Source organism: Triticum aestivum, chromosome 2B (genome assembly GCF_018294505.1).
Source record: "Triticum aestivum cultivar Chinese Spring chromosome 2B, IWGSC CS RefSeq v2.1, whole genome shotgun sequence".
NCBI lineage: Eukaryota > Viridiplantae > Streptophyta > Magnoliopsida > Poales > Poaceae > Triticum > Triticum aestivum.
In genome coordinates, this window is record NC_057798.1 from 485,270,538 (window position 1) to 485,297,246 (window position 26,709).

Sequence of the window (26,709 nt, forward strand, 5' to 3'; positions counted from 1 at the left end):
GCAGGACATGTTGTGATGTGATATGGTCAAGACATGATGGTAAATTTTATTGTATGAGATGATCATGTTTTGTAACAGAGTTATCGGCAACTGGCAGGAGCCATATGGTTGTCGCTTTATTGTATGCAATGCAATCACCTTGTAATTGCTTTACTTTATCACTAAGTGGTAGCGATAGTCATAGAAGCAATAGTTGGCGAGACGACAACGATGCTACGATGGAGATCAAGGTGTTGCACCGGTGACGATGGTGATCATGATGGTGCTTCGGAGATGGAGATCACAAGCACAAGATGATGATGGCCATATCATATCACTTATATTGATTGCATGTGATGTTTATCCTTTATGCATCTTATCTTGCTTTGATTGACGGTAGCATTATAAGATGATCTCTCACTAAATTTCAAGGTAAAAGTGTTCTCCTTGAGTATGCACCGTTGCCAAAGTTCGTCGTGCCGAGACACCACATGATGATCGGGTGTGATAAGCTTTACGTCCATCTACAACAGGTGCAAGCCAGTTTTGCACACGCAGAATACTCGGGTTAAACTTGACGAGCCTAGCATATGCAGATATGGCCTCGGAACACTAAGACCGAAAGGTCGAGCGTGGATCATATAGTAGATATGATCAACAGAGTGATGTTCACCATTGAAAACTACTGCATTTCAGGTGATGATCAGTTATGGTTTAGCTGATTTGGATCATGTGATCACTTAGATGATTAGAGAGATGTATATCTAAGTGGGAGTTCTTAAGTAATATGATTAATTGAACTTGAATTTATCATAAACTTAGTACCTGATAGTATTTTGCTTGTCCATGTTGTTGTAGATAGATGGCCCGTGTTGTTGTTTCGTTGAATTTTAATGTGTTCCTTGAGAAAGCAAAGTTGAAAGATGATGGTAGCAATTACACGGACTAGGTCCGTAACTTGAGGATTATCCTCATTGCTGCACAGAAGAATTGCATCCTGGAAGCACCGCTAGGTGCCAGGCCTACTGCAGATGCAACTGACGACGTTAAGAATGTCTAGCAGAGCAAAGCTGATGACTACTCGATAGTTCAGTGTGCCATGCTTTACGGCTTAGAACCGGGACTTCAATGATGTTTTGAACGTCATGGAGCATATGAGATGTTCTAGGAGTTGAAGTTAATATTTCAAGCAAATGACCGGGTTGAGAGATATGAAGTCTCCAATAAATTCTATAGCTGCAAGATGGAGGAGAATAGTTCTGTCAGTGAACATATACTCAAAATGTCTGGGTATAACAATCACTTGATTCAACTAGGAGTTAATCTTCCGGATGATAGAGTCATTGACAGAATTCTTCAATCACTGCCACCAAGCTACAAGAGCTTTGTGATGAACTATAATATGCAAGGGATGAACAAGACAATTCCCGAGCTCTTCGCAATGCTAAAGGCTGCAGAGGTAGAAATCAAAAAGGAGCATCAAGTGTTGATGGTCAACAAGACCACCAGTTTCAAGAATAATGGTAAAGGGAAGAAGAAAGGGAACTTCAAGAAGAACGGCAAACAAGTTGCTGATCAAGAGAAGAAACCCAAGTCTGGACCTAAGCCTGAGACTGGATGCTTCTACTACTAGCACACTGGTCACTGGAAGCGGAACTGCCCCAAGTATTTGGCGGACAAGAAGGATGGCAAGGTGAACAAAGGTATATGTGATATACATGTTATTGATGTGTACCTTACTAGAGCTCGCAGTAGCACCTGGGTATTTGATATTGGTTCTGTTGCTAATATTTGCAACTCGAAACAGGGACTACGGATTAAGTGAAGACTAGCTAAGGACGAGGTGACGATGCGCGTGGGAAATGGTTCCAAAGTCGATGTGACTGCCGTCGGCACCCTACCTCTACATCTACCTTCGGGATTAGTTTTAGACCTGAATAGTTGTTATTTGGTGCCAACGTTGAGCATGAACATTATATCTGGATCTTGTTTAATGCGAGACGGTTATTCATTTAAATCTAAGAATAATGGTTGTTCTATTTATATGAGTAATATCTTTTATGGTCATGCACCCTTAAAGAGTGGTCTATTTTTATTGAATCTCGATAGTAGTGATACACATGTTCATAATGTTGAATGCCAAAAGATGCAGAGTTGATAATGATAGTGCAACTTATATGTGGCACTGCCGTTTGGGTCATATTGGTGTAAAGCGCATGAAGAAACTCCATACTGATGGACTTTTGGAATCACTTGGTTATGAATCACTTGGTACTTGAGAACCATGCCTCATGGGCAAGATGACTAAAACGCCGTTCTCCGGAACTATGGAGTGAGCAACAGATTTGATGGAAATCATACATACTGATGTATCTGGTCCGATGAATATTGAGGCTCGCAGCGGGTATCGTTATTTTCTCACCATCATAGATGATTTAAGCAGATATGGGTATATCTACTTAATGAAACAAAAGTCTGAAACATTTGAAAAGTTCAAAGAATTTCAGAGTGAAGTGGAAAATCATCATAAAAAGAAAATAAAGTTTCTACGATCTGATCATGGACGAGAATATTTGAGTTACGAGTTTGGTCTACATTTGAAACAATGTGGAATAGTTTCGCAACTCACGCCACCCGGAACACCACAACGGAATGGTGTGTCCGAACGTCGTAATCGTACTTTACTAGATATGGTGCGATATATGATGTCTCTTACTGATTTACCGCTATTGTTTTGGGGTTATGCTTTAGAGACGGCTGCATTCACGTTAAATATGGCACCATCAAAATCCGTTGAGACGACGCCTTATGAACTATGGTTTGGCAAGAAACCAAAGTTGTCGTTTCTTAAAGTTTGGGGCTGCGATGCTTATGTGAAAAAGCTTCAACCTGATAAGGTCGAACCCAAATCAGAGAAATGTGTCTTCATAGGTTACCCAAAGAAAATTGTTGGGTACACCTTCTATCATAGATTCGAAGGCAAGACATTCGTTGCTAAAAATGGATCCTTTCTAGAGAAGGAGTTTCTCTCGAAAGAAGTGAGTGGGAGGAAAGTAGAACTTGATGAGGTAACTATACCTGCTCCCTTATTGGAAAGTAGTTCATCATAGAAACTGGTTCCTATGACGCCTACACCAATTAGTGAGGAAGCTAATGATATTGATCATGAAACTTCAGATCAAGTTACTACCAAACCTCGTAGGTCAACCAGAGTAAGATCTGCACCAGAGTGGTACAGTTATCCTGTTCTGGAGGTCATGTTACTTGACCATGGCGAATCTGCAAACTATGAGGAAGCGATGATGAGCCCAGATTCCGCAAAATGGCTTGAGGCCATGAAATCTGAGATGGGATCCATGTATGAGAACAAAGTGTGGACTTTGGTTGACTTGCCCGATGATCGGCAAGCCATTGAGAATAAATGGATTTTCAAGAAGAAGACGAAAGCTGATGGTAATGTTACTGTCTACAAAGCTCGACTTGTTGCGAAAGGTTTTCAACAAGTTTAGGGGATTGACTATGATGAGACTTTCTCGCCTGTAGCGATGCTTAAGTCTGTCCGAATCATGTTAGCAATTGCCGCATTTTATGATTATGAAATTTGGAAAATGGATGTAAAAACTGCATTCCTGAATGGATTTCTGGAAGAAGAGTTGTATATGATGCAACTAGAAGGTTTTGTCGATCCAAAAGGTGCTAACAAAGTGTGCAAGCTCCAGCGATCCATTTATGGACTGGTGCAAGCCTCTCGGAGTTGGAATAAACGCTTTGATAGTGTGATCAAAGCATATGGTTTTGTACAGACTTTTGGAGAAGCTTGTATTTACAAGAAAGTGAGTGGGAGCTCTGTAGCATTTCTAATATTATATGTGGACGGCATATTGTTGATTGGAAATGATATAGAATTTCTGGATAGCATAAAAGGATACTTGAATAAAAGTTTTTCAATGAAAGACCTCGGTGAAGCTTCTTATATATTGGGCATCAAGATCTATAGAGATAGATCAAGACGCTTAATTGGACTTTCACAAAATACATACCTTGATAAAGTTTTGAAAAATTTCAAAATGGATCAAGCAAAGAAAGGGTTCTTGCCTGTAATACAAGGTGTGAAGTTGAGTCAGACTCAATGCCCGACCACTGCAGAAGATAGAGAGAAAATGAAAGATGTTCCCTATGCTTCATCCATAGGCTCTATCATGTATGCAATGTTGTGTACCAGACCTGATGTGTGCCTTGCTATTAGTTTAGCAGGGAGGTACCAAAGTAATCCAGGAGTGGATCACTGGACAACGGGCAAGAACATCCTGAAGTACCTGAAAAGGACTAAGGATATGTTTCTCGTTTATGGAGGTGACAAAGAGCTAGTCGTAAACGGTTACGTCGATGCAAGCTTTGACACTGATCCGGACGATTCTTAATCGCAAACCGGATATGTGTTTATATTGAATGATGGAGCTGTCAGTTGGTGTAGTTCTAAACAAAGTGTCGTGGCGGGATCTACGTGTGAAGCAGAGTACATAGTTGCTTCGGAAGCAGCAAATGAATGAGTTCATATCCGATCTAGGTGTCATACCTAGTGCATCGGGTCCAATGAAAATCTTTTGTGACAATACTAGTGCAATTGCCTTGGCAAAGGAATCCAGATTTCACAAGAGAACCAAGCACATCACGAGACGCTTCAATTCCATCCGGGACCAACTCCAGGTGGGAGACATAGAGATTTGCAAGATACATACGGATCTGAATGTTGCAGACCCGTTGACTAAGCGTCTTCCACGAGCAAAACATGATCAGCACCAAGGCTCCATGGGTGTTAGAATCATTACTGTGTAATCTAGATTATTGACTCTAGTGCAAGTGGGAGACTGAAGGGAATATGCCCTAGAGGCAATAATAAAGTTATTATTTATTTCCTCATATCATGATAAATGTTTATTATTCATGCTAGAATTGTATTAACCTGAAACATAATACATGTGTGAATACATAGACAAACAGAGTGTCACTAGTGTGCCTCTACTTGACTAGCTCGTGAATCAAAGATGGTTAAGTTTCCTAACCATAGACATGAGTTGTCATTTGATTAACGGGATCACATCATTAGGAGAATGATGTGATTGGCTTGACCCATTCCGCTAGGTTAGCACTTGATCGTTTAGTATGTTGCTATTGCTTTCTTCATGACTTATACATGTTCCTATGACTATGAGATTATGTAACTCCCGCTTACCGGAGGAACACTTTGTGTGCTACCAAATGTCACAACCTAACTGGGTGATTATAAAGGTGCTCTACAGGTGTCTCTGAAGGTACTTGTTGAGTTGACGTATATCGAGATTAGGATTTGTCACTTTGATTGTCGGAGAGGTATCTCTGGGCCCTCTCGGTAACGCACATCACTATAAGCCTTGCAAGCAATGTAGCTAATGAGTTAGTTGCAGGATGATGCATTACATAACAAGTAAAGAGACTTGCCGGTAACGAGACTGAACTAGGTATTGAGATACCGACGATCGAATCTCGGGCAAGTAACATACCGATGACAAAGGGAACAACGTATGTTGTTATGTGGTTTGACCGATAAAGATCTTCGTAGAATATGTGGGAGCCAATATGAGCATCCAGGTTCCGCTATTGGTTATTGATCGGAGACATGTCTCGGTCATGTCTACATAGTTCTCGAACCCATAGGGTCCGCACGCTTAAAGTTTGGTGAAGATCGGTATTATGAGTTTTTGTGTTTCTATGTACTGAAGGTAGTTTGGAGTCCCGGATATGATCATGAACATGACGAGGAGTCTCAAAATGGTCGAGACGTAAAGATCGAGATATTGGATGACTATGTTTGGACACCGGAAGTGTTTCGGTAGGTTTCGGACATATACCGGAGTACCGGGGGGGTACCAGAACCCCCCGGGGGGTTGAGTGGGCCTCATGGACCCCCTTTCCTTCATCTAATCTCTCCCTTCCTTCCCCTCTCCTACACCAACAAGGAAAGGAGGAGTCCTATTCTCGGTGGGAGTAGGACTCCCCCCTTGGCGCGCCCTCCTCCTTGGCCGGCCACCACCCCCTTGCTCCTTTATATACGGGAGCAGGGGGGCACCTCTAGACAGAACAATTGATCATTGATCTCTTAGTCGTGTGCGGTGCCCCCCTCCACCATATTCCACCTCTGTAATATCGTAGTGGTGCTTAGGCGAAGCCCTGCATCGGTAGCATCATCAACACCGTCATCACGCCGTCGTGCTGACAGAACTCTCCCGCAAAGCTCTGCTGGATCGGAGTTCGTGGGACGTCATCGAGCTGAACGTGTGCTGAACACGGAAGTGCCGTACGTTCGGTACTTGGATCGGTCGGATCGTGAAGATGTACGACTACATCAACCACATTGTGCTAATGCTTCCGCTTTCGGTCTACGAGGGTACGTGGACAACACTCTCCCCTCTCGTTGCTATGTATCACTATGATCTTGCGTGTGCGTAAGATTTTTTTTGAAATTACTATGTTCCCTAACAGATAATGCCTCGAAAGGTGGTATTGCTTTGCTCGATGCGTGATCTGTCCATCTGCATTTTATCGAGCGTGTCCTCATAGATGAGGTTAAGCCCACTACCGCCGTCCATGATCACTTTAGTGAGCCGAAAACCATCCACAATGGGGTTTAGTACTAGGGCAGCGGGTGCTCGGACTGACCGAGCCTTTGGTTCGTCTTCGGTCATAAAGGTTATTGTTGTGTCGTTCCATGGGCTCAGTGCGCTAACTTGGTGGACTTCGGTGAGGTTGCGGAGCGCCTGTTTGCGCCGATTGTTCGAAGAAAAGGTCTCAAAGACCGTGAGGACGCTAAAGTTGTCCCTCTTCAGAGAGTATTTCTCTGGAGTGGTGGTGAGGATGGCCTCTCCACTTTTTGCTACTTGTCGGGGTACCCAGCATGCTCGAAGGCTATGGGTTGGGACTATGCGCGGAGTGGCGTGTATCGGGTAGGGCTTGTCCAGGAGTTCGTCAAGAACGGACTTGTGTACCGTGAAGGGTTTATTTTTCCTGCCCATAGACTGGTGGTCAGGTGACCTGCCAGGATGTATTCATTTAGCCCGGGCCGCACACTACTTAAAGGCAGCGGGCTCCAGTTGAGTTTTCTGGGCCCTCCATGTGCTTTCCATTGCATAATACTTTTGCACTACTTGTCATAGTTCCGTGAAGCTCTGTATGTGGCGACGGTCGAGGGCATTCAATATTCCCTCATCAGTGCAGTTACGATGAAAGACCGAAACTACGCCGTTGTTCGGGTAGTCTTTGATCCTGTTTTTGACAAGCAGGAATGTGGCCCGAAAGTGGTGGACCGTTTCCTGAGGCTGCTGTCGCACATACATCAGGTCATATATATCTGGAGGGCCTGAGTTGCTTGGAGAATATAGATTGTGGTGGGTGGGTGGTTTAAATTTTAGATCCAGTCCCACATCTATATTCGGAGCTTGAAAGGTCTCCGAGGCGACCGGTTCGGGTCCAGGGAGGCCCAAGGGCTCCTAAAATCCTATGCTTGAGCCAGAGTCTGGAGGGCGTGAGGTCCCTTCCGAAGGGGGAGTATCCGGTTCAGGGGATTCAGAGACCCGAACATACTTGGTCTTCAATATAGGGAGGGAAGTGTCTTTGGTCGGTTCCTCAACGACCGCCACGAGGTGGGTGATCGGCGGGTGATTAATTTCCCTCTAGTCAGGCTTGAGCCCGATCTAATCATAGTCCGTTGAGACCACCAGGGCGGCGATGTGGTCCAGCAGTTCGTTTAAAGATAATGAAGATAGCCTCTACAGACTAACCCCTCCAGTTTATATACACACCGGAGGGGCCTGGGTTTGTACAAGGTCGGTTCATAAGGGAAGGAAACACCCGAACTCTAATCTTGTCGTTTACATATGAAGAAGTCCCATCCGGACACGGAGAATAATCTTCAGCTTAATCTTGTACGACCCATCCAGCCCGGCCCATACTCCTGGGCCGGACACATGGGGACCCCCGAATCCAGGACTCCCTCAGGGGTTAGTGGCAAGTACAAAAAGTAACAGGGAGACTAGAATCTTTATTATATGAATGAGATGCAAAAGAAAAATCAAGTTATTAAGGGCATCTCTAACGCCGACCCTCAAACCGCCCGCATACGTTCGAACCACGCCGTCCGGACTGCAGAAGCCATCCAACGCGGGCCTATATCGGTCCGCAGGGCAGTCTGGACGCACTTTATCCCACAAACTGGAGACAAACATGGGGGAGGGGGCTTTGTAGGCATCCAGACAGCTGCCACACCCGCATCTGACTGCCCTAGCCCATAAAAAAACCACCCGCCTCTCTGTGCTTTTCACCGAGCGCCTATGCCGCTTGCCTCATCACATTCATGCCCGCCCAGAGCATGCAGGGGCCGACACTGATGCCGTGATTTGACCGGATGAGAGAGCAGCGCAAATGGACACAACCTCTCACTGCCGGCATTGAAGCACCAAGCCGGTTGAGAGAGCGTCGCTCGGCTAAACACACCTCCTTGCCGCATTCAAATGACCACAGACTGCCCACCTTCCTCCATTAAACCCGCCAGCACCGAGAAACCTACTCCGGCCACAAGTTTGGCCGTGAGCCACCCATCATTAAACACAATGTCGGTTGGCTCCGGCCATTCGCCCTCTATTTAAACGATGCCAGATGCCGGGAAAAAATCGCGCCACATTCTGCTCCCATCTCCTCCTTGCACAATCTCCATGGCATCCGGTGAGCAGGAAGAGGAATTCTCCGGCATAAAAGCCGACTGGGTTGCCCATCGAGACCACCAGATAGGAGCAAGGCAACGCTCTGCTCCGCCACCCTCGATGATCCAGGCCGCTGCAGCCCAGCTTGCGTATGCAGAAGCTCCAAACCATGGCGTCGTTCATCAACTCATCACGCCAAGCCAACTTGTCGAGGAGCGACTATTTGCTCCAGGTCGGCACGCGGGGGAGCACGATATCATGGGCATCGTGGGCTACCTTGGACGACGCTGTGTCGTGCCGTTTCTCCCGTGCCTGGAGCCGGCCGTCCGCCGTCAACGTGCACACAACTGCACCCTGAAGGCGGAGAAAGAAGATGGCATCGCGGAGATGGACGAAATGGTGGCCAACACGTCCGTGGTCGCCGCCATCATCTAGGAGAAGTAGTACACGGGAGGCTGTTACAACTTGGGTCCCACGAAGCCAACACCGAGGTGACCCCAGCGCATGCAGCCGATGTCTTACCCGGTCGCAGGCCATCATTGTCCCCTTCTCCGTCTGAAGCACATCATGGGGGTTCCAGACTGATGTGCGGCGCTGCAGTCCATGGAGAAAACAATTGAGATCCGCCACAGATAGTCGTAGACTAGTCAAGCGTATCTGTGTCGTGCGCATGTAGATCCGCCGACGCCGGCCGTAGAGTAGTTTTATATTACTCCGGTACAGTTTTTAGAGAAACTCCGCGTGCCAACCCATTTCATCTGCACGCGTCCATTTGGGTCGGCCCAGATAAAAATGTCGCCCAACGTGCCGACCCAAACGGATGCGCATCCACTTTTCGTCCGCCCGCTGACCCATTCCCGGCCCAATTTTGAGCCTGATTTGTGTCGGCGCGGAAATGAAGCCGATGCGCGCGACGCACGCCTACTCCTCCCCCTGGCCTGCTAGTCGCTGTCACATTGGCCATCCTCTTCCACCCATATCGATGACAAACCCTAGCCCGCCCCGCCTGTTGGGGAACGTAGTAATTTCAAAAATTTCCTACGCACACGGAAGATCATGGTGATGGCATAGCAACGAGAGGGGAGAGTGTTGTCCACGTACCCTCGTAGACCGTAAGCGGAAGCGTTATGACAACGCGGTTGATGTAGTCGTACGTCTTCACGATCCGACCGATCCAAGTACCAAACGTACGGCACCTCCGAGTTCAGCACACGTTCAGCTCGATGACGATCCCCGGGCTCCGATCCAGCAAAGCTTCAGGGATGAGTTCCGTCAGCACGACGGCGTGGTGACGATGATGATGCTCTACCGGCGCAGGGCTTTGCCTAAACTCCGCGACGATATGACCGAGGTGGAATATGGTGGAGGGGGGCACCGCATACGGCTAAGGAACGATCCTAGATCAACCTGTGTGTTATGGGGTGCCCCCTGCCCCCGTATATAAAGGAGCAAGGGGGAAGGAGGCCGGCCCTAGGAGGGGGCGCGCCAAGTGTGGAGTCCTACTAGGATCCCTAGTCCTAGTAGGATTCCACCTCCCTTGTTGGAGTAGGAGAAGGGGAAAGAGGGGGAGAGGAAGAAGGAAAGGGGGGCTGCGCCCCTTGTCCAATTCGGACCAGAGGGGGGGCGCAGGCCTCCTTCCTTTTGGCCTCTCTCCTCTATTCCCGTATGGCCTAATAAGGCCCATATACTCCCCGGCGAATTCCCGTAACTCTCTGGTACTCCGAAAAATACCCGAATCACTCGGAACCTTTCCGAACTCCGAATATAGTCGTCCAATATATCGATCTTTACGTCTCGACCATTTCGAGACTCCTCGTCATGTCCCCGATCTCATCCGGGACTCCGAACTCCTTCGGTACATCAAAAATTATAAACTCATAATATAACTGTCATCGAAACCTTAAGCGTGCGGACCCTACGGATTCGAGAACTATGTAGACATGACCTAGAACTATTCTTGGTCAATAACCAATAGCGGAACCTGGATGCCCATATTGGCTCCTACATATTCTACGAAGATCTTTATCGGTCAAACCGCATAACAACATACGTTGTTCCCTTTGTCATCGATATGTTACTTGCCCGAGATTTGATCGTCGGTATCCAATACCTAGTTCAATCTCGTTACCGGCAAGTCTCTTTACTCGTTACGTAATGCATCATCCCGTAACCAACTCATTGGTCACATTGCTTGCAAGGCATATAGTGATGTGCATTACCGAGAGGGCCCAGAGATTCCTCTCCGACAATCGGAGTGACAAAACCTAATATCGAAATACGCCAACTCAACATGTACCTTCGAAGACACCTGTAGTACTCCTTTATAATCACCCAGTTACGTTGTGACGTTTGGTAGTACCCAAAGTGTTCCTCCGGTAAACGGGAGTTGCATAATCTCATAGTTACAGGAACATGTATAAGTCATGAAGAAAGCAATAGCAACATACTAAATGATCAAGTGCTAGGCTAACGGAATGGGTCATGTCAATCACATCATTCTCTTAATGATGTGATCCCATTAATCAAATGACAACACATGTCTATGGTTAGGAAACATAACCATCTTTGATTAATGAGCTAGTCAAGTAGAAGCATACTAGTGACTATATGTTTGTCTATGTATTCACACATGTATCATATTTCCGGTTAATACAATTCTAGCATGAATAATAAACATTTATCATGAAATAAGGAAATAAATAATAACTTTATTATTGCCTCTAGGGCATATTTCCTTCAGTCTCCCACTTGCACTAGAGTCAATAATCTAGTTCACATCGCTATCTGATTTAACACTAATATTCACATCTGCATGTGATTAATACCCATAGTTCACATCATCATGTGATCAACACCCTAAGGGTTTACTAGAGTCAATAATCTAGTTCACATCGCTATGTGATTAACACCCAAAAGAGTACTAAGGTGTGATCATGTTTTGCTCGTGAGAGAAGCTTAGTCAACGGGTCTGTCATATTCAGAGCCGTATGTATTTCGCAAATATTCTATGTCCACAATGCTCTGCACGGAGCTACTCTAGCTAATTGCTCCCACTTTCAATATGTATCCAGATTGAGACTTAGAGTCATCTGGATTGGTGTAAAAGCTTGCATCGTTGTAATTTTAACGACGGGCTCTTTTATCACCTCCATAATCGAGAAACATCTCCTTAGTCCTCACCAAGGATATTCTTGACCCATGTCCAATGATCTACTTATTAGATCAAAATTGTATTCCTTTGCCAAACATAGAGCAAGGTATACAATAGGTCTGGTTCACAACATAGCATACTTTATAGAACCTATGACTGAGGCATAGGGAATAACTTTTCATTCTCTTTTTATTTTCTGCAATGGTCGGCTCTTGAGTCTTACTCAACTTCACACCTTGTAACACAGGCAAGAACTCCTTCTTTGACTGTTTTATTTTGAACTATTTCAAAAAAGTTATCAAGGTATGTACTCATTGAAAAATCTTATCAAGCGTCTTGATCTATCTATATAGATCTTAATGCTCAATGTGTAAGCAGCTTCACCGAGGTCTTGCTTTGAAAAACTCTTATTCAAGTATCCTTTCATGCTATCCAGAATTTCCATATCATTTCCAATGAACAATATGTCATCCACATATAATATTAGAAATGCTACAGAGCTCCCACTCACTTTCTTGCAAATACAGGCTTCTTCAAAAGTCTGTATAAAACCATATTCTTTGATCAACTCATCAAAGCATATATTCCAACTCCGAGATGCTTGCACCAGTCCATAGATGGATCGCTGGAGCTTGCACAATTTGTTAGCACCTTTAGGATTGACAAAACCTTCTGGTTGCATCATATACAACTCTTCTTTAAGAAAACCATTAAGGAATGCAGTTTTGTTTATCCATTTGCCAGATTTCATAAAATGTGGCAATTGCTAACATGATTCAGACAAACTTAAGCATAGATACGAGTGAAAAACTCTCATTGTAGTCAACACCTTGAACTTGTTGAAAACCTTTTGCGACAATTCTAGCTTTGTAGATAGTAACACTATCAGCGTCCGTCTTCCTCTTGAAGATCCATTTAATCTCAATGTCTCGCTGATCATTGGGCAAGTCAATCAAAGTCCATACTTTATTTTCATACATGGATCTTATCTCAGATCTCATGGCCTCAAGCCATTTTGCGGAATCTAGGCTCACCATCGCTTCTTCATAGTTCGTAGGTTCGTCATGGTCTAGTAACATAACTTCCAGAACAGGATTACCGTACCACTCTGGTGCGGATCTTACTCTGTAAGACCTACGAGGTTCTGTAGTAACATAATCTGAAGTTTCATGATCATCATCATTAACTTCCTCACTAATTGGTGTAGTAGTCACAGGAACAGATTTCTGTGATGAACTACTTTCAAATGAGGGAGCAGGTACAGTTACCTCATCAAGTTCTACTTTCCTCCCACTCACTTCTTTCGAGAGAAACTCCTTCTCTAGAAAGGATCCATTCTTAGCAATGAATGTTTTGCCTTTGGATTTGTGATAGAAGGAGTACCCAACAGTTTCCTTTGGGTATTCTATGAAGACGCACTTCTCCGATTTGGGTTCGAGCTTATCAGGTTGAAAACCTTTTTCATATAAGCATCGCAACTCCAAACTTTAAGAAACGACAGCTTACGTTTACTTCTAAACCATAGTTCATACGATGTCGTCTCAACGGATTTAGATGGTGCCCTTTTAACGTGAATGCAGCTGTCTCTAATGTATAACCCCAAAACGATAATGGTAAATCAGTAAGAGACATCATAGATAGCACCATATCCAATAAAGTGCGGTTACGACGTTCGGACACACCATAACGTTGTGGTGTTCCAGGTGGCGTGAGCTGTGAAACTATTCCACATTGTTTTAATTGAAGACCAAACTCGTAACTCAAATATTCGTCTCCGCGATCAGATCGCAGAAACTTTATTTTCTTGTTACGATGATTTTTCCACTTCACTCTGAAATTCTTTGAACCTTTCAACTATTTCAGACTTATGTTTCATCAAGTAGATATACCCATATCTGCTCAAATCATCTTGTGAAGGTAAGAAAATAACGATACTTGCCACGAGCATCAACACTCATTGGATCGCGTACATCGGTATGTATTATTTCCAATAAGTCAGTAGCTTGTTCCATTGTTCCGGAGAATGGAGTTTTTAGTCATCTTGCCCAAAAGGCACGGTTCGCAAGCATCAAATGATTCATAACCAAGTGATTCCGAAAATCCATCTTTATGGAGTTTCTTCATGCGCTTTACACCGATATGACCCAAACGGCAGTGCCACAAATAAGTTGCACTATCATTATCAACTTTGCATCTTTTGTCATCAATATTATGAATATATGTATCACTACGATCGAGATCCAACAAACTATTTTCATTGGGTGTATGACCATCAAAGGTTTTATTCATTTAAACAGAACAACAATTATTCTCTGATTTTAAATGAATAAGCATATTGCAATAAACATGATCAAATCATATTCATGCTCAACGCAAACACCAAATAACATTTATTTAGGTTCAACACTAATCTCGAAAGTATAGGGAGTGTGCGATGATGATCATATCAATCTTGGAACCACTTCCAACACACATCGTCACTTCACCCTCAACTAGTTTCTGTTTATTCTGTAACTCCTGTTTCGAGTTACTAATCTTAGTAACCGAACAAGTATCAAATACTCAGGGGCTACTATAAACACTAGTAAGGCACACATCAATAACCTATATATCAAATATACCCTTGTTCACTTTGCCATCCTTCTTATCCACCAAATATTCAGGGCATTTCCGCTTCCAGTGACCATTTCCTTTGCAGTGTAAGCACTCAGTTTCAGGCTTTGGTCCAGCTTTGGTCTTCTTCACGGGAGTGATAACTTTCTTGCCATTCTGCTTGAAGTTCCCTTTCTTTCCCTTTGCCCTTTTCTTGAAACTAGTGGTCTTGTCAATCATCAACACTTGATGCTCTTTCTTGATTTCTACCTTCGTCGATTTCAGCATCACGAAGAGCTCGGGAATCGTTTTCGTCATCCCTTGCATACTATAGTTCATCACAAAGTTCTACTAACTTGGTGATGGTGACTAGAGAATTCTGTCAATCACTATCTTATCTGGAAGATTAACTCCCACTCGATTCAAGCGATTGTAGTACCAGACAATCTGAGCACATGCTCACTAGTTGAGCGATTCTCCTCCATCTTTTAGCCATAGAACTTGTTGGAGACTTCATATCTCTCAGCTCGGGTATTTGCTTGAAATATTAACTTCAAGTACTGGAACATCTCATATGGTCCATGACGTTCAAAACGTCTTTGAAGTCCTGATTCTAAGCCGTTAAGCATGGTGCACTAAACTATTAAATAGTCATCATATTGAGCTAGCCAAACGTTCATAACATCTGCATCTGCTCCTGCAATAGGTTTGTCACCTAGCGGTGCATTAAGGACATAATTCTTCTGTGCAGCAATGAGGATAAACCTCAGATCACGGATCCAATCCGCATCATTGCTACTAACATCTTTCAACACAATTTTCTTTAGGAACATATCAAAATAAACATATGAAAGCAACAATGCAAGCTATTGATCTACAACATAATTTGCAAAATACTACCAGGACTAAGTTCATGATAAATTTAAGTTCAATTAATCATATTACTTAAGAACTCCCACTTAGATAGACATCCCTCTAATCCTCTAAGTGATTATGTGATCCATATCAACTACACCATGTCCGATCGTCACGTGAGATGGAGTAGTTTCAATGGTGAACATCAATATGTTGATCATATCTACTATATGATTCACGCTCGACCTTTCGGTCTCCGTGTTCCGAGGCCATATCTGTATATGCTAGGCTCGTCAAGTTTAACCCGAGTATTCCGCGTGTGCAACTGTTTTGCACCTGTTGTATTTAAACGTAGAGCCTATCAATCATCACGTGGTGTCTCAGCACGAAGAACTTTCGCAACGGTGCATACTCAGGGAGAACACTTCTTGATAATTAGTGAGAGATCATCTTAAAATGCTACCGTCAATCAAAGCAAGATAAGATGCATAAAGGATAAACATCACATGCAATCAATATAAGTGCTATGATATGGCCATCATCATCTTGTGCTTGTGATCTCCATCTTCGAAGCACCGTCGTGATCACCATCGTCACCGGCGCAACACCTTGATCTCCATTGTAGCACCGTTGTCGTTACGCCATCTATTGCTTCTACGACTATCGCTACCGCTTAGTGATAAAGTAAAGCAATTATAGGGCGTTTGCATTTCATACAATAAAGCGACAACCATATGGCTCCTGCCAGTTGCCGATAACTCGGTTACAAAACATGATCATCTCATACAACAAAATATAGCATCATGTCTTGACCATATCAAATCACAACATGCCCTGCAAAAACAAGTTAGACGTCCTCTACTTTGTTGTTGCAAGTTTTACGTGGCTGCTATGGGCTGAGCAAGAACCGTTCTTACCTACGCATCAAAACCACAACGATAGTTCGTCAAGTTAGTGCTGTTTTAACCTTCGCAAGGACCAAGCGTAGCCACACTCGATTCAGCTAAAGTGAGAGAGACAGACACCGCCAGCCACCTTTAAGCACAAGTGCTCATAACGGTGAAACCAGTCTCGCGTAAGCGTACGCGTAATGTCGGTCCGGGCCGCTTCATCTCACAATACCGCCGAACCAAAGTATGACATGCTGGTAAGCAGTATGACTTGTATCGCCCACAACTCACTTGTGTTCTACTCGTGCATATAACATCAACGCATAAAACCTAGGCTCTGATACCACTGTTGGGGAACGTAGTAATTTCAAAAATTTCCTACGCACACGGAAGATCATGGTGATGGCATAGCAACGAGAGGGGAGAGTGTTGTCCACGTACCCTCGTAGACCGTAAGCGGAAGCGTTATGACAACGCGGTTGATGTAGTCGTACGTCTTCACAATCCGACCGATCCAAGTACCGAACGTACGGCACCTCCGAGTTCAGCACACGTTCAGCTCGATGATGATCCCTGGGCTCCGATCCAGCAAAGCTTCGGGGATGAGTTCCGTCAGCACGACAGCGTGGTGACGATGATGATGCTCTACCGGCGCAGGGCTTCGCCTAAACTCCGCGACGATATGACCGAGGTGGAATATGGTGGAAGGGGGCACCGCACACGGCTAAGGAACGATCCGTAGATCAACTTGTGTGTTATGGGGTGCCCCCTGCCCCCGTATATAAAGGAGCAAGGGGGGAGGAGGCCGGCCCTAGGAGGGGGCGCGCCAAGTGTGGAGTCCTACTAGGACTCCCTAGTCCTAGTAGGATTCCACCTCCCTTGTTGGAGTAGGAGAAGGGGAAAGAGGGGGAGAGGAAGAAGGAAAGGGGGGCTGCGCCCCTTGTCCAATTCGGATCAGAGGGGTGGGGCGCAGGCCTCCTTCCTTTTGGCCTCTCTCCTCTATTCCCGTATGGCCCAATAAGGCCCATATACTCCCCGGCGAATTCCCGTAACTCTCTAGTACTCCGAAAAATACCCGAATCACTCGGAACCTTTCCGAACTCCGAATATAGTCGTCCAATATATCAATCTTTACGTCTCGACCATTTTGGGACTCCTCGTCATGTCACCGATCTCATCCGGGACTCCGAACTCCTTCGGTACATCAAAAATCATAAACTCATAATATAACTGTCATCGAAACCTTAAGCGTGCGGACCCTACGGGTTCGAGAACTATGTAGACATGACCTAGAACTATTCTTGGTCAATAACCAATAGCGGAACCTGGATGCCCATATTGGCTCCTACATATTCTACGAAGATCTTTATCGGTCAAACCGCATAACAACATACGTTGTTCCCTTTGTCATCGGTATGTTACTTGCCCGAGATTTGATCGTCGGTATCCAATACCTAGTTCAATCTCGTTACCGGCAAGTCTCTTTACTCGTTACGTAATGCATCATCCCGTAACCAACTCATTGGTCACATTGCTTGCAAGGCTTATAGTGATGTGCATTACCGAGAGGTCCCAGAGATACCTCTCCGACAATCGGAGTGACAAAACCTAATCTCGAAATACGCCAACTCAACATGTACCTTTGGAGACACCTGTAGTACTCCTTTATAATCACCCAGTTACGTTGTGACGTTTGGTAGTACCCAAAGTGTTCCTCCGGTAAACGGGAGTTGCATAATCTCATAGTTACAGGAGCATGTATAAGTCATGAAGAAAGCAATAGCAACATACTAAACGATCAAGTGCTAGGCTAACGGAATGGGTCATGTTAATCACATCATTCTCCTAATGATGTGATCCCATTAATCAAATAACAACACATGTCTATGGTTAGGAAACATAACCATCTTTGATTAATGAGCTAGTCAAGTAGAAGCATACTAGTGACTATATGTTTGTCTATGTATTCACACATGTATCATGTTTCCGGTTAATACAATTCTAGCATGAATAATAAACATTTATCATGAAATAAGGAAATAAATAATAACTTTATTATTGCCTCTAGGGCATATTTCCTTCACCGCCCCGTCCCGCCCTGTCGCCGTCGCCGCCCATTTCCGGTGCCTCTGCCAGCACCCCGTCACCGCCACCACCGCCTCGCCCCAACGCCACCACCTCCCACATTGCCGCCACCACCGCCTCGCCATTGGAGCATCGAAGCTTCGACGTCGCCATGAGCAGGAAGCCGCCTCACCGCCCCGGCCAGCTCCTTCGTCCGACACCACCTGTTGTCCTGACACCGGCAAGCTCGTCGGACGCCACAAGCCAACCACCTAGTCCAAGGGAGGCGCACGTCTCTTCACCGGCCAACATCTTCGTCCATGCCCGCAAGCTATTCGACAGTTTGCCAAGGTACAAAATGGACTCCTCCAACGAGTTCCTTTTCCACAATTTCCTATGCAACTCCGCTGATTCCTCTCCGATGATGAGGAGGAGATCCTGGCTGCCGTGTTGGTCCATGACCACCTTAATAGGCAGCGGCCGTTGTTCCGGGACTCGATCCAAGGGCACCTTCAGGCGTTGAATCGCAACTGAGAGAGCGGCCATTTCCTTCTTTCGAAGGACTACATTGACACAACCAACCCGCTGTTCAAACATCAGAAATTCTGGCGGCATTTCCGTATGGGTAGGCATCTTTTCAACCGTATTAGAGAGGGGGTGGTCGAATATGATAATTATTTTGAGTGCAAAGAGGATGCCATTGGAAAGATTGGCTTCTCATCTTATCAGAAATGCACTGTAGCCATCTAGATGCTTGCTACGGAGTGCCCGTTGATCTCAATGATGAGTACGTCTGTATGAGCGAGTCTACATGCCTAGACTCTATGTACAAATTCTACAAGGCCGTGATTGTTGTGTTTGGCCCTGAGTACTTGAGAGAGCCGACTGCTCAAGATACAACCCGCTTGTTGGTGATGAATACCAGCAGGGGCTTCCCAGGGTTGCTTGGCAGCATAGACTGCATGCACTAGGAGTGAAAGAACTGCCCTTCTGCTTGGCAAGGGCAGTATAAGGGCATTGTCAGGGCTTGCACTATCATACTCGAGGTCGTGGCCTCACAAGATCTCTGGATCTGGCACTCTTTCTTCGGCATGGCCGGACCGCACAATGATATCAACGTGCTTCAACGCTCGTCAGTGTTTGCAAGGCTTGCCGAAGGAAACAGCCCGGCGGTGAATGTTACCATCAACGGCCACAACTATGCCAAAGGATACTACCTAGGTGACTTATCTATCATTAGTGGACCACTATTGTGAAGACAATCCCCAACCCTATCGGAGAGAAGAGGAAAAGATTTGGCCAAGAGCAAGAGAGTGCTAGGAAGGACGTCGAGCGTGCCTTTGGTGTTCTGCAATCTCGATGGGGCATCGTTCGGTATCCTGCTTGAACTTGGAGCACCAACAAGTTGTGGGAGGTGATGACTGGTGGTCATGCACAATATGATCGTATAGGATGAGCGCCTAGAACGTATCTGCTATCAAGGGTCTCAGTTTCAGGGTGAGAATGTTGTGCCTGAGCATGGAGGAGGAGTGACAATGTTTCCACAGTTCTCCCAAGTTCATCATGAAATGCGTGATTGGGAAACTCACATGCAACTGCAAAATAATTTGGTTGAGTATATGTGGGCTCATGTTGGCAAGCAACAGATGTATTTTTTTTCAAATGTATTTGAGACAATTTAATTTTTATTCAGCTTGTAAAACTATGCTAAATTTAGTTTGGTTGTGAAACTATGCTATTTTTATTTGGTTGTGAAACTATGCAAAATAGGTGCATATTTGTTGAAAAACGGCGGCCAGCCGGCCACGCCGGCAAATATGGGTCGATGCGTTGGATGCGTTGTCGATCCAAATCTAAAACGGGACGGACATCGAGCGGGCGCCCGACCCAAACGGATAAAAAAGCGAACAAAATCGCCGTCCGTTTGGGTTGGCGCATTGGAGTTGCTCTTAGTTAAAAAAGATATCCAAAATATAATGAATCTCGTTGGGTTCATCTGAAATCCGCCATGTTTGGACTAATTTCATCTGATTGGTTCAAAAAATTGTTGAAATGTATGCGGACAGTATTGGATAACTGTGTCCTACATCCATGTCTGCGGACTGATTTCCCTTTATCCGTCTATCGACGCAGGAAAAAATTTGCATGTGCCCGTTGGAGATGCCCTAGCAACAATAGCTGGGTTGCAAGACAAAAGTAAGGTGCGGCATATCAACCCATCACGAAGTTCAAGCACGCTACTTATATGCTCTATTGTTTACGCTGATCTCATTATATATGCTGAGGAGGTAGTGTATATAGGCTCTCAAAATTGAATAAAAATATTGTTTTCCGAGAACAAAACTAAGAAAAAGGTGAAACACGTGCCGCGACACGTGAGCTATAGTGGACGCGCAATATAGCCCAATAGACACGGCGTGCGTAATTTTACGACAGCCTAGCTGCCCGGGTAGCCCCCACTGGTCCGTACGTTCTCAATTATAGCTAGCAGAAGGTCCTTTGACCCTCGCTTCCAAATGATTTACGTATTGGGGATCATTCAGTGCATCTAGCTCCCTCTCTAGCCGGATCGGCCACTTCCATAGTTCCGTACTACTCCTACTTCCGTCCATGCAGCACGGACTACACTCGAAGACTCTACTCAACCAAGGCTGCTAGCTCAAGCTGCACCTTCCTCCGGTTTACTCTTTGATTAAGGCCAACTCCAAGAAAGAAAGTTATATTTCGTGCCTCTCGCCGGCCGGCGCAGGTCCGCCTCGTCTCCGATGGCCCTAGGGCTATGGTGGCGCGGTGGATCCTGGCAAGGGCCGGCGAGAGGGCTTCGTTTTTAGTCCTTTTTTTCAATCTTGTTAGGGTTTGTGTCCTATTCAGAAAGGCGAGACGGCGGCGGCTCCCTGAAGATGGAATAAAGGTCTCCTCGCCTAGCCCCCGTTCCAGCGGTGCGTCTAGCATTATTGGTGGGCGTGTGGAGGTGTGTCTCCGGCAGATCTATCTTTGGTGGATTTGCTCGGATCTCGTCGTTGTTCGTCTACGTTCGTGTGTCTTCGGGTTGGATCCTTCCGATCTACGTTATTTTTTATCGGCGGCGGTTGCTGTTCTGGGGTGCTGGTCCTATGGGGCCTTAGCACGACGATTTCCCGACTGTCTACTACAACAAGTTGTGCCCGGCTCCGGCGATGGAGGGGCGATGACGGCGGCGCGCCTTCGGCTCGCTTCGGTGCTTGTAGTCGTCGCTAGGTGGTCTACGAATCTGGATGTAATTTTTATTTCTGGTATTCGTTGTACTGTCATGATTGAAGATGAATAGATTGGAAGTTTTTCCGCAAAAAAAAAGCCAACTCCACCGCGCCACCCGGACGGACGTCTGTTTTATCCGGATTTTGTCCGTTTGGATGGGCAATGGGGTCGTGTCCGGTCAGTTTCCGGGATGCGGTGGCCTTGCGCCCAGTGCGCGGCCGCATCCCGACCGCATCTTGTCCACATGCACATTTCTTTGCAAGTCCTTAACTTTTTTTCATCATTCATTTTTGATACATGGCAATACATCATCACATTTTGACTAATAAAGCAAGGCCAAAAAAACAAAAACCACAAGAATACATTTGAGAAGATACACAACTTTCATAACTGCTCCCTTGAGTTGGGTTAGGGCCTTCTCGATGCACTCATTGTTGATCTGTGGAGGAGGCTCGACGTTGCACCCTCCTTTCTTCTTCAAGCCAGAAGTCGATGTTGCTTCCTCACACGTAGTATTGTGCCTAGCCTCTAATCTAGCAACAAGTGCACTTGTCTCATCTACAGCCTCTAGGCTAGTTAAAAGTGCACGAACATGTACTAAATTTCGCTCTATCAATATATCGATGTACTCTTCTTCCAAATACCAAAACTTGCATCCATTCTACACAATAAAAATTAAAGTTAGCACAACTAGTCTAATCCGAGAGCACAAACCGAAGCTAAAAAGAGCACATACCCCATCGTTTAAGCACTTGATGAACATCCATCCGGGATGTTCCGGCGTTGTAGACACGCGACGCACGACCATCCTTGGGCAATGGTCGCACTTGATGAGGGGCAACGGTGCGCCGGCGAGCTTTTGGGCAAGCACCGAGCCCGGCCGGCCGTCATTCGTGTATCTGCCGGCGGACCACCAACGGTGCAGATCCGAGCGGCTAGAGGACGAGCCACTGCCTGCATGTGGCCTTGCGGACCTGCGAGGTCCTTCCGGCGAGGTGCCCGACCAGTCCATGGCGCGACCCGGCCTCCCACAGCCGGGCGAGCTCAATACCGACCGGATCCGCCCCAAATCCGGCTGGCGGGTGCGCAAACCAGATGGTCGTGGTTGGGTAGCTCGGCAGCGCCGAGGGGAAGGGGCTGGGCGAGCGCGCGCCCGAGCTGCACGGCTGCAATGGCAGCGGCAGCGACGAGGGGAAGAGTGGGGAAGAGTGGAGAAGAGTGGAGTAGGGTGTGGCCGGAGGAAGGGAGGGGGCCGGATAGAAAATGGCCCGTCCTGTGCCACCGACGGGCGGGCCAGGGGAGGACACGCGCAGACGGCCGGCGCGTCCGCGTGGTGTCCGTTTCACCCCAAAGCGGCGCAAACTTGGGCCGCGGATAGGTCGAAAGCGGACACAAAACGGACAAAAGTCCGTTTGCTCCCGCGCGCTGGGCCGCCTGGTTTGTCCATTTTACCCCAAACGGACGGGGTCGGACAGGATGGGGTCGCGCGGTGGAGTTGGCCTAAGTAGTTTTTGCTTTGACTAAAACAATAACATAATAATTCCAATGATTGAACAAGGCCGCTCTCTCGCGCCGATCCCGCGGGCGGCTCGGGAGAGCAAAATCCAGCCCGCCGCTGGGAGGCCACCCACCGAAGCTGCTCCCCTCGCCGCCGCCAGTGTACGCAGCAGGGCAAAGCCCAGACAGTGTAGGCGACGGGGGGGCCGTCGGTCACTTCCGCAAAGGATCGAGCGGCGCGCGGGCGTCCCGATCTGGCGGGGACTGGAGCTCGGCGAGGCGAGGTGCACGGAGGAGCGCGAGTGGGGCGCGCTCGCGAGGTGCTTGCGCCATGGCCCGCTTCAGGAGCGGGGCTGCGCGGATCTGGCTTGGGCGCATGGGGATGACTCGAGGCTGCGCGGATCTGGCGCAGTCGCCGGTGTGCGAGGCGGAGTAGAGGTCTGGGGCTGCGCGCACGGCCTGCTGCTGCAGCGAGCATCCTTCGCGCCGGTGTGGCGGATCCGGCTAGCTGATAGCCTAGAGTGTAGCGGATGACTGCCGATCTGACGAGCATGCTGGGGCTCGTTTTTGGAGGCGATGGCGTGCGGTTGTGGACAGGCCGGCCAGATCTGGGCCTGTCCAAGTCAGAGGCTGGTTGCGGCGCGTAGTGGGAGAGGTCTGAGGCTGCGGCTGCGGTAGTTGCGGGCGGGCCGACCATGGCTTGTACTTGTCGGCCTTGGCCGGCGCCCAGGAGGGGCACTGCCGGCTGCTGGTGGTGCTCGGTTGTCACTTGATGGAGCAGGAAGGCTGCATCCGTGGTTGGATGCGGGGTGCAGGACCCGATCTGGTCTCTACAGGCCCGTCGTCGAGGAGGCTAGCTGGTGGCCCTGCACAGCGGTGGCGTGCTCGCTGGGTGGGGGATGTGCACGGTCCAGTGGAGGTACGGGTCAACCTTGGCTTTGTGCGTGGGAGTGGCTGCACCGGGTGAAAGCTTGGCCGGTGCTGGCCGGCCAGCGGCAACGGCGCCCGTGGGCGTCACTATCCTCCTTGGAGGCGTCGTCGAGATTCTTCACAGCCTATACTCCTGGATCAAGTTCTTCGGGTGAAAGCCTAGATCCTGCTGCAGGGTCGGGCGGTGACGTCGTCTTCAACGTCGTTCCCCTCTTTAGGGCGCCGTCTTGAGGCTCTTGATCCCTCTAGTGCTTCCTATGACTGGACGTGCACGTTGGCTTCTATGGCAACGATGATGGTGATGAGCAACATCAGAGGCATGGTATTGGTCGTGGTAGTCGGCTCTTCTTCTCCGACGTGTCTATGGGTTGCCTCGACTGCTTGTTGCTGTGAAGTCGAAGCCGCGGTGGCGGGGCCAGGCGGTATACGATGACGCGTGACAGGTTGTTTGTTCGGTGATCCTCCGGGACGCCAACCTTGCCTAGTTTCTTCATAGTTCATCGTCAGAGTCGGAGCTGCATTGTCTAGTGTGGTTTGTTTGGGGTGTTGTGTTGCAGCTACTAGGGCTGTTGTTTTTCTTTTTCTTTGATCTTCGGATCTTCTGGTCCTAGGACCTTCATCACCTTTTTATTTTCCATTGCTCTCTGCTATCATCGATGAATGCCAGCGATGCTGGATCTTTTAAAAAAAAATCCAATGATTGATCATGACTTATAGCCTGGTCTCCGAAGATCGTAGCTACCGGATTATTTTGTTTCTACTCGGGAGTGCCGTTTGGGTGCCCAGTTGCATCTCCCTTGCTCATGAACAGTAATTGAAGAATAGCAAAAATGTCCAAGATGCTCAACTTTTGAAGGTGCTAGCAAAAATTGACGAGACAGACTTCGAAGGAGCTAGGCTCCAACTTATTTTCTGTACCAAGCTCATCTAACTTTATATCAGCATGAAAATTTGGAAGCACCTAGAAGAGTCGGTGTCTTTTGATGTACAAAAATTTCATGTCTTTTGATTTGTTTTCTATTTAATTAGAATTTACTTTTTAATTGGGAGCAGATGAGCTCGGGATCAGCATTTTCCCAGACATTACTGCTATTCTGCTATAGTACAACTAAGCAAAGAAAAAAACTAAAGGAAGCGAGCGATACTCTTTCCCAGTTAGGCAAAACAAAGAGTTAAGAGTATGCACGGATGCTTGGGCACAATTCCTAGGGATGATTCTCTCACCCATTGATAGAATGGTTTGTAAGGTCTGGGTTTCTCCAAAAGTAAGTTCTTTGCTTGGTTGGCTCTACAAGATAGAATTTGAACCGTCAATAAATTAACAAAGCGTGGATGGCTAAATTGTGGTCTTTGCCCTCTTTGCAAGAGGGCGCAAGAATGCGGGACTCACCTCTTCTTCATGTGCCGCTACATCAGAAGGCTATGGTCTTTGGTTATTGACAAATACCAAATTATCAGACTCGACACAAACGCTTGGCCCTTGTTCGACTCGGTTGAAGTTTGGTGGGCAAGTACTTGCGATAGCACCACACCATTCAGGCAAGCAAAGGCATCCCTCACCATGCTTGTCTCATGGACCATTTGAAACGAGCGAAATGCACGGATTTTCAAGTAGAAGAGCGCACCACCGACTATATTGCTTGCCTCCATCACGACCGAGGCTAGCCTCTGGATCCTCGCCGGTGCAAAAAAAAACTAGGGTCCATAATTTCGCTAGAGTAATTCCCATGTCGTGTAATCGAGTTGCTTGTAACAAACAAACTCTATTCTCTCTTATTTAATTGATGAGGCAAATCTTTTGCCTCCGCTTAAAAAAGAGTACGCACGGATGCTGCGAGGCACCAGTAGCATGGTAGTCAGGGGCGACTGTGGCAGTGGTTCGGATGCCCGCAAACCGCACCCCCTCCTCCATTGTCTCTAGTTTGCGGGGGAAAAAGTCTATCCAGACCGTCGAACAAACCGATAAAGGACCGTGTTGGATGGCTTCCGGGATCTGAACCGTATGGTCTGAGTTGTATACGAACAATTTGAGAGTCGGCATTAGAGATGGTCTAACAAGAGAGGTTCTTACATAAGCACGCGGTGTAACTTGGAATCTCTCCTTGCGCAAGTCAATGGTTTGCATGTGTGCGCATGCGTGGGCAACTTGAAGCTGAAGTTGAAAAGGTAGATAGACTTGTGTGCGCTACGACTTTCCGGGTAAAGCAAGAGGACAAGAACTAGAGACAGGAGTCGAGTATACAGAGCTAGGACTATTTTGTGCGCGTCCGTACGAGATTGTTCAACCGATATGACTTTTCCCCTTTTCTATTGGACATATTAATTTTGGGATAATGGAAAAAACATTACCCGGGGATTCCGTAGCTGTATATGTGAACCTGGTCGGTTTTGATTTGGCTATATGAAATGACCTTGCAACAATCTAGGCCAGTACTTGATCCATCTAGATGGAGCATGCTATGCCCTGCAAACTAGGATACAGATAAGTGGCTAACGTGTAGGAATATACCCGAGTTAATGCGCGTCTGACTAAGTTGAATTAATTTAAAGCTACCACTGCAGTCGGGGTATCACTTCACAAACCAATCAAGCTAAAGTCGCGGTGCTATAGCAGCCATAAGATCTGGTGTTTGATAAAACAATAAAGGTATTTGAATGCACCATAGGTAATTCATGTGATTATTCATTGTTGTATGTAGGTAGTCTGTCAAAGATACAAGAACTTGCATCGCGATACGTATAAGCCACGAGATGCACTTTCCCCCGGAGGCGCTAGGGTTTA

General features: G+C 46.7%; 1 pseudogene; it reads left to right on the forward strand.

Moving 5' to 3' along the window:
* The first annotated feature begins 23,328 nt into the window (after nt 1–23,328).
* LOC123039263 (uncharacterized) lies at nt 23,329–24,538 on the forward strand (annotated as a pseudogene).
* The last annotated feature ends 2,171 nt before the right edge of the window (nt 24,539–26,709 follow it).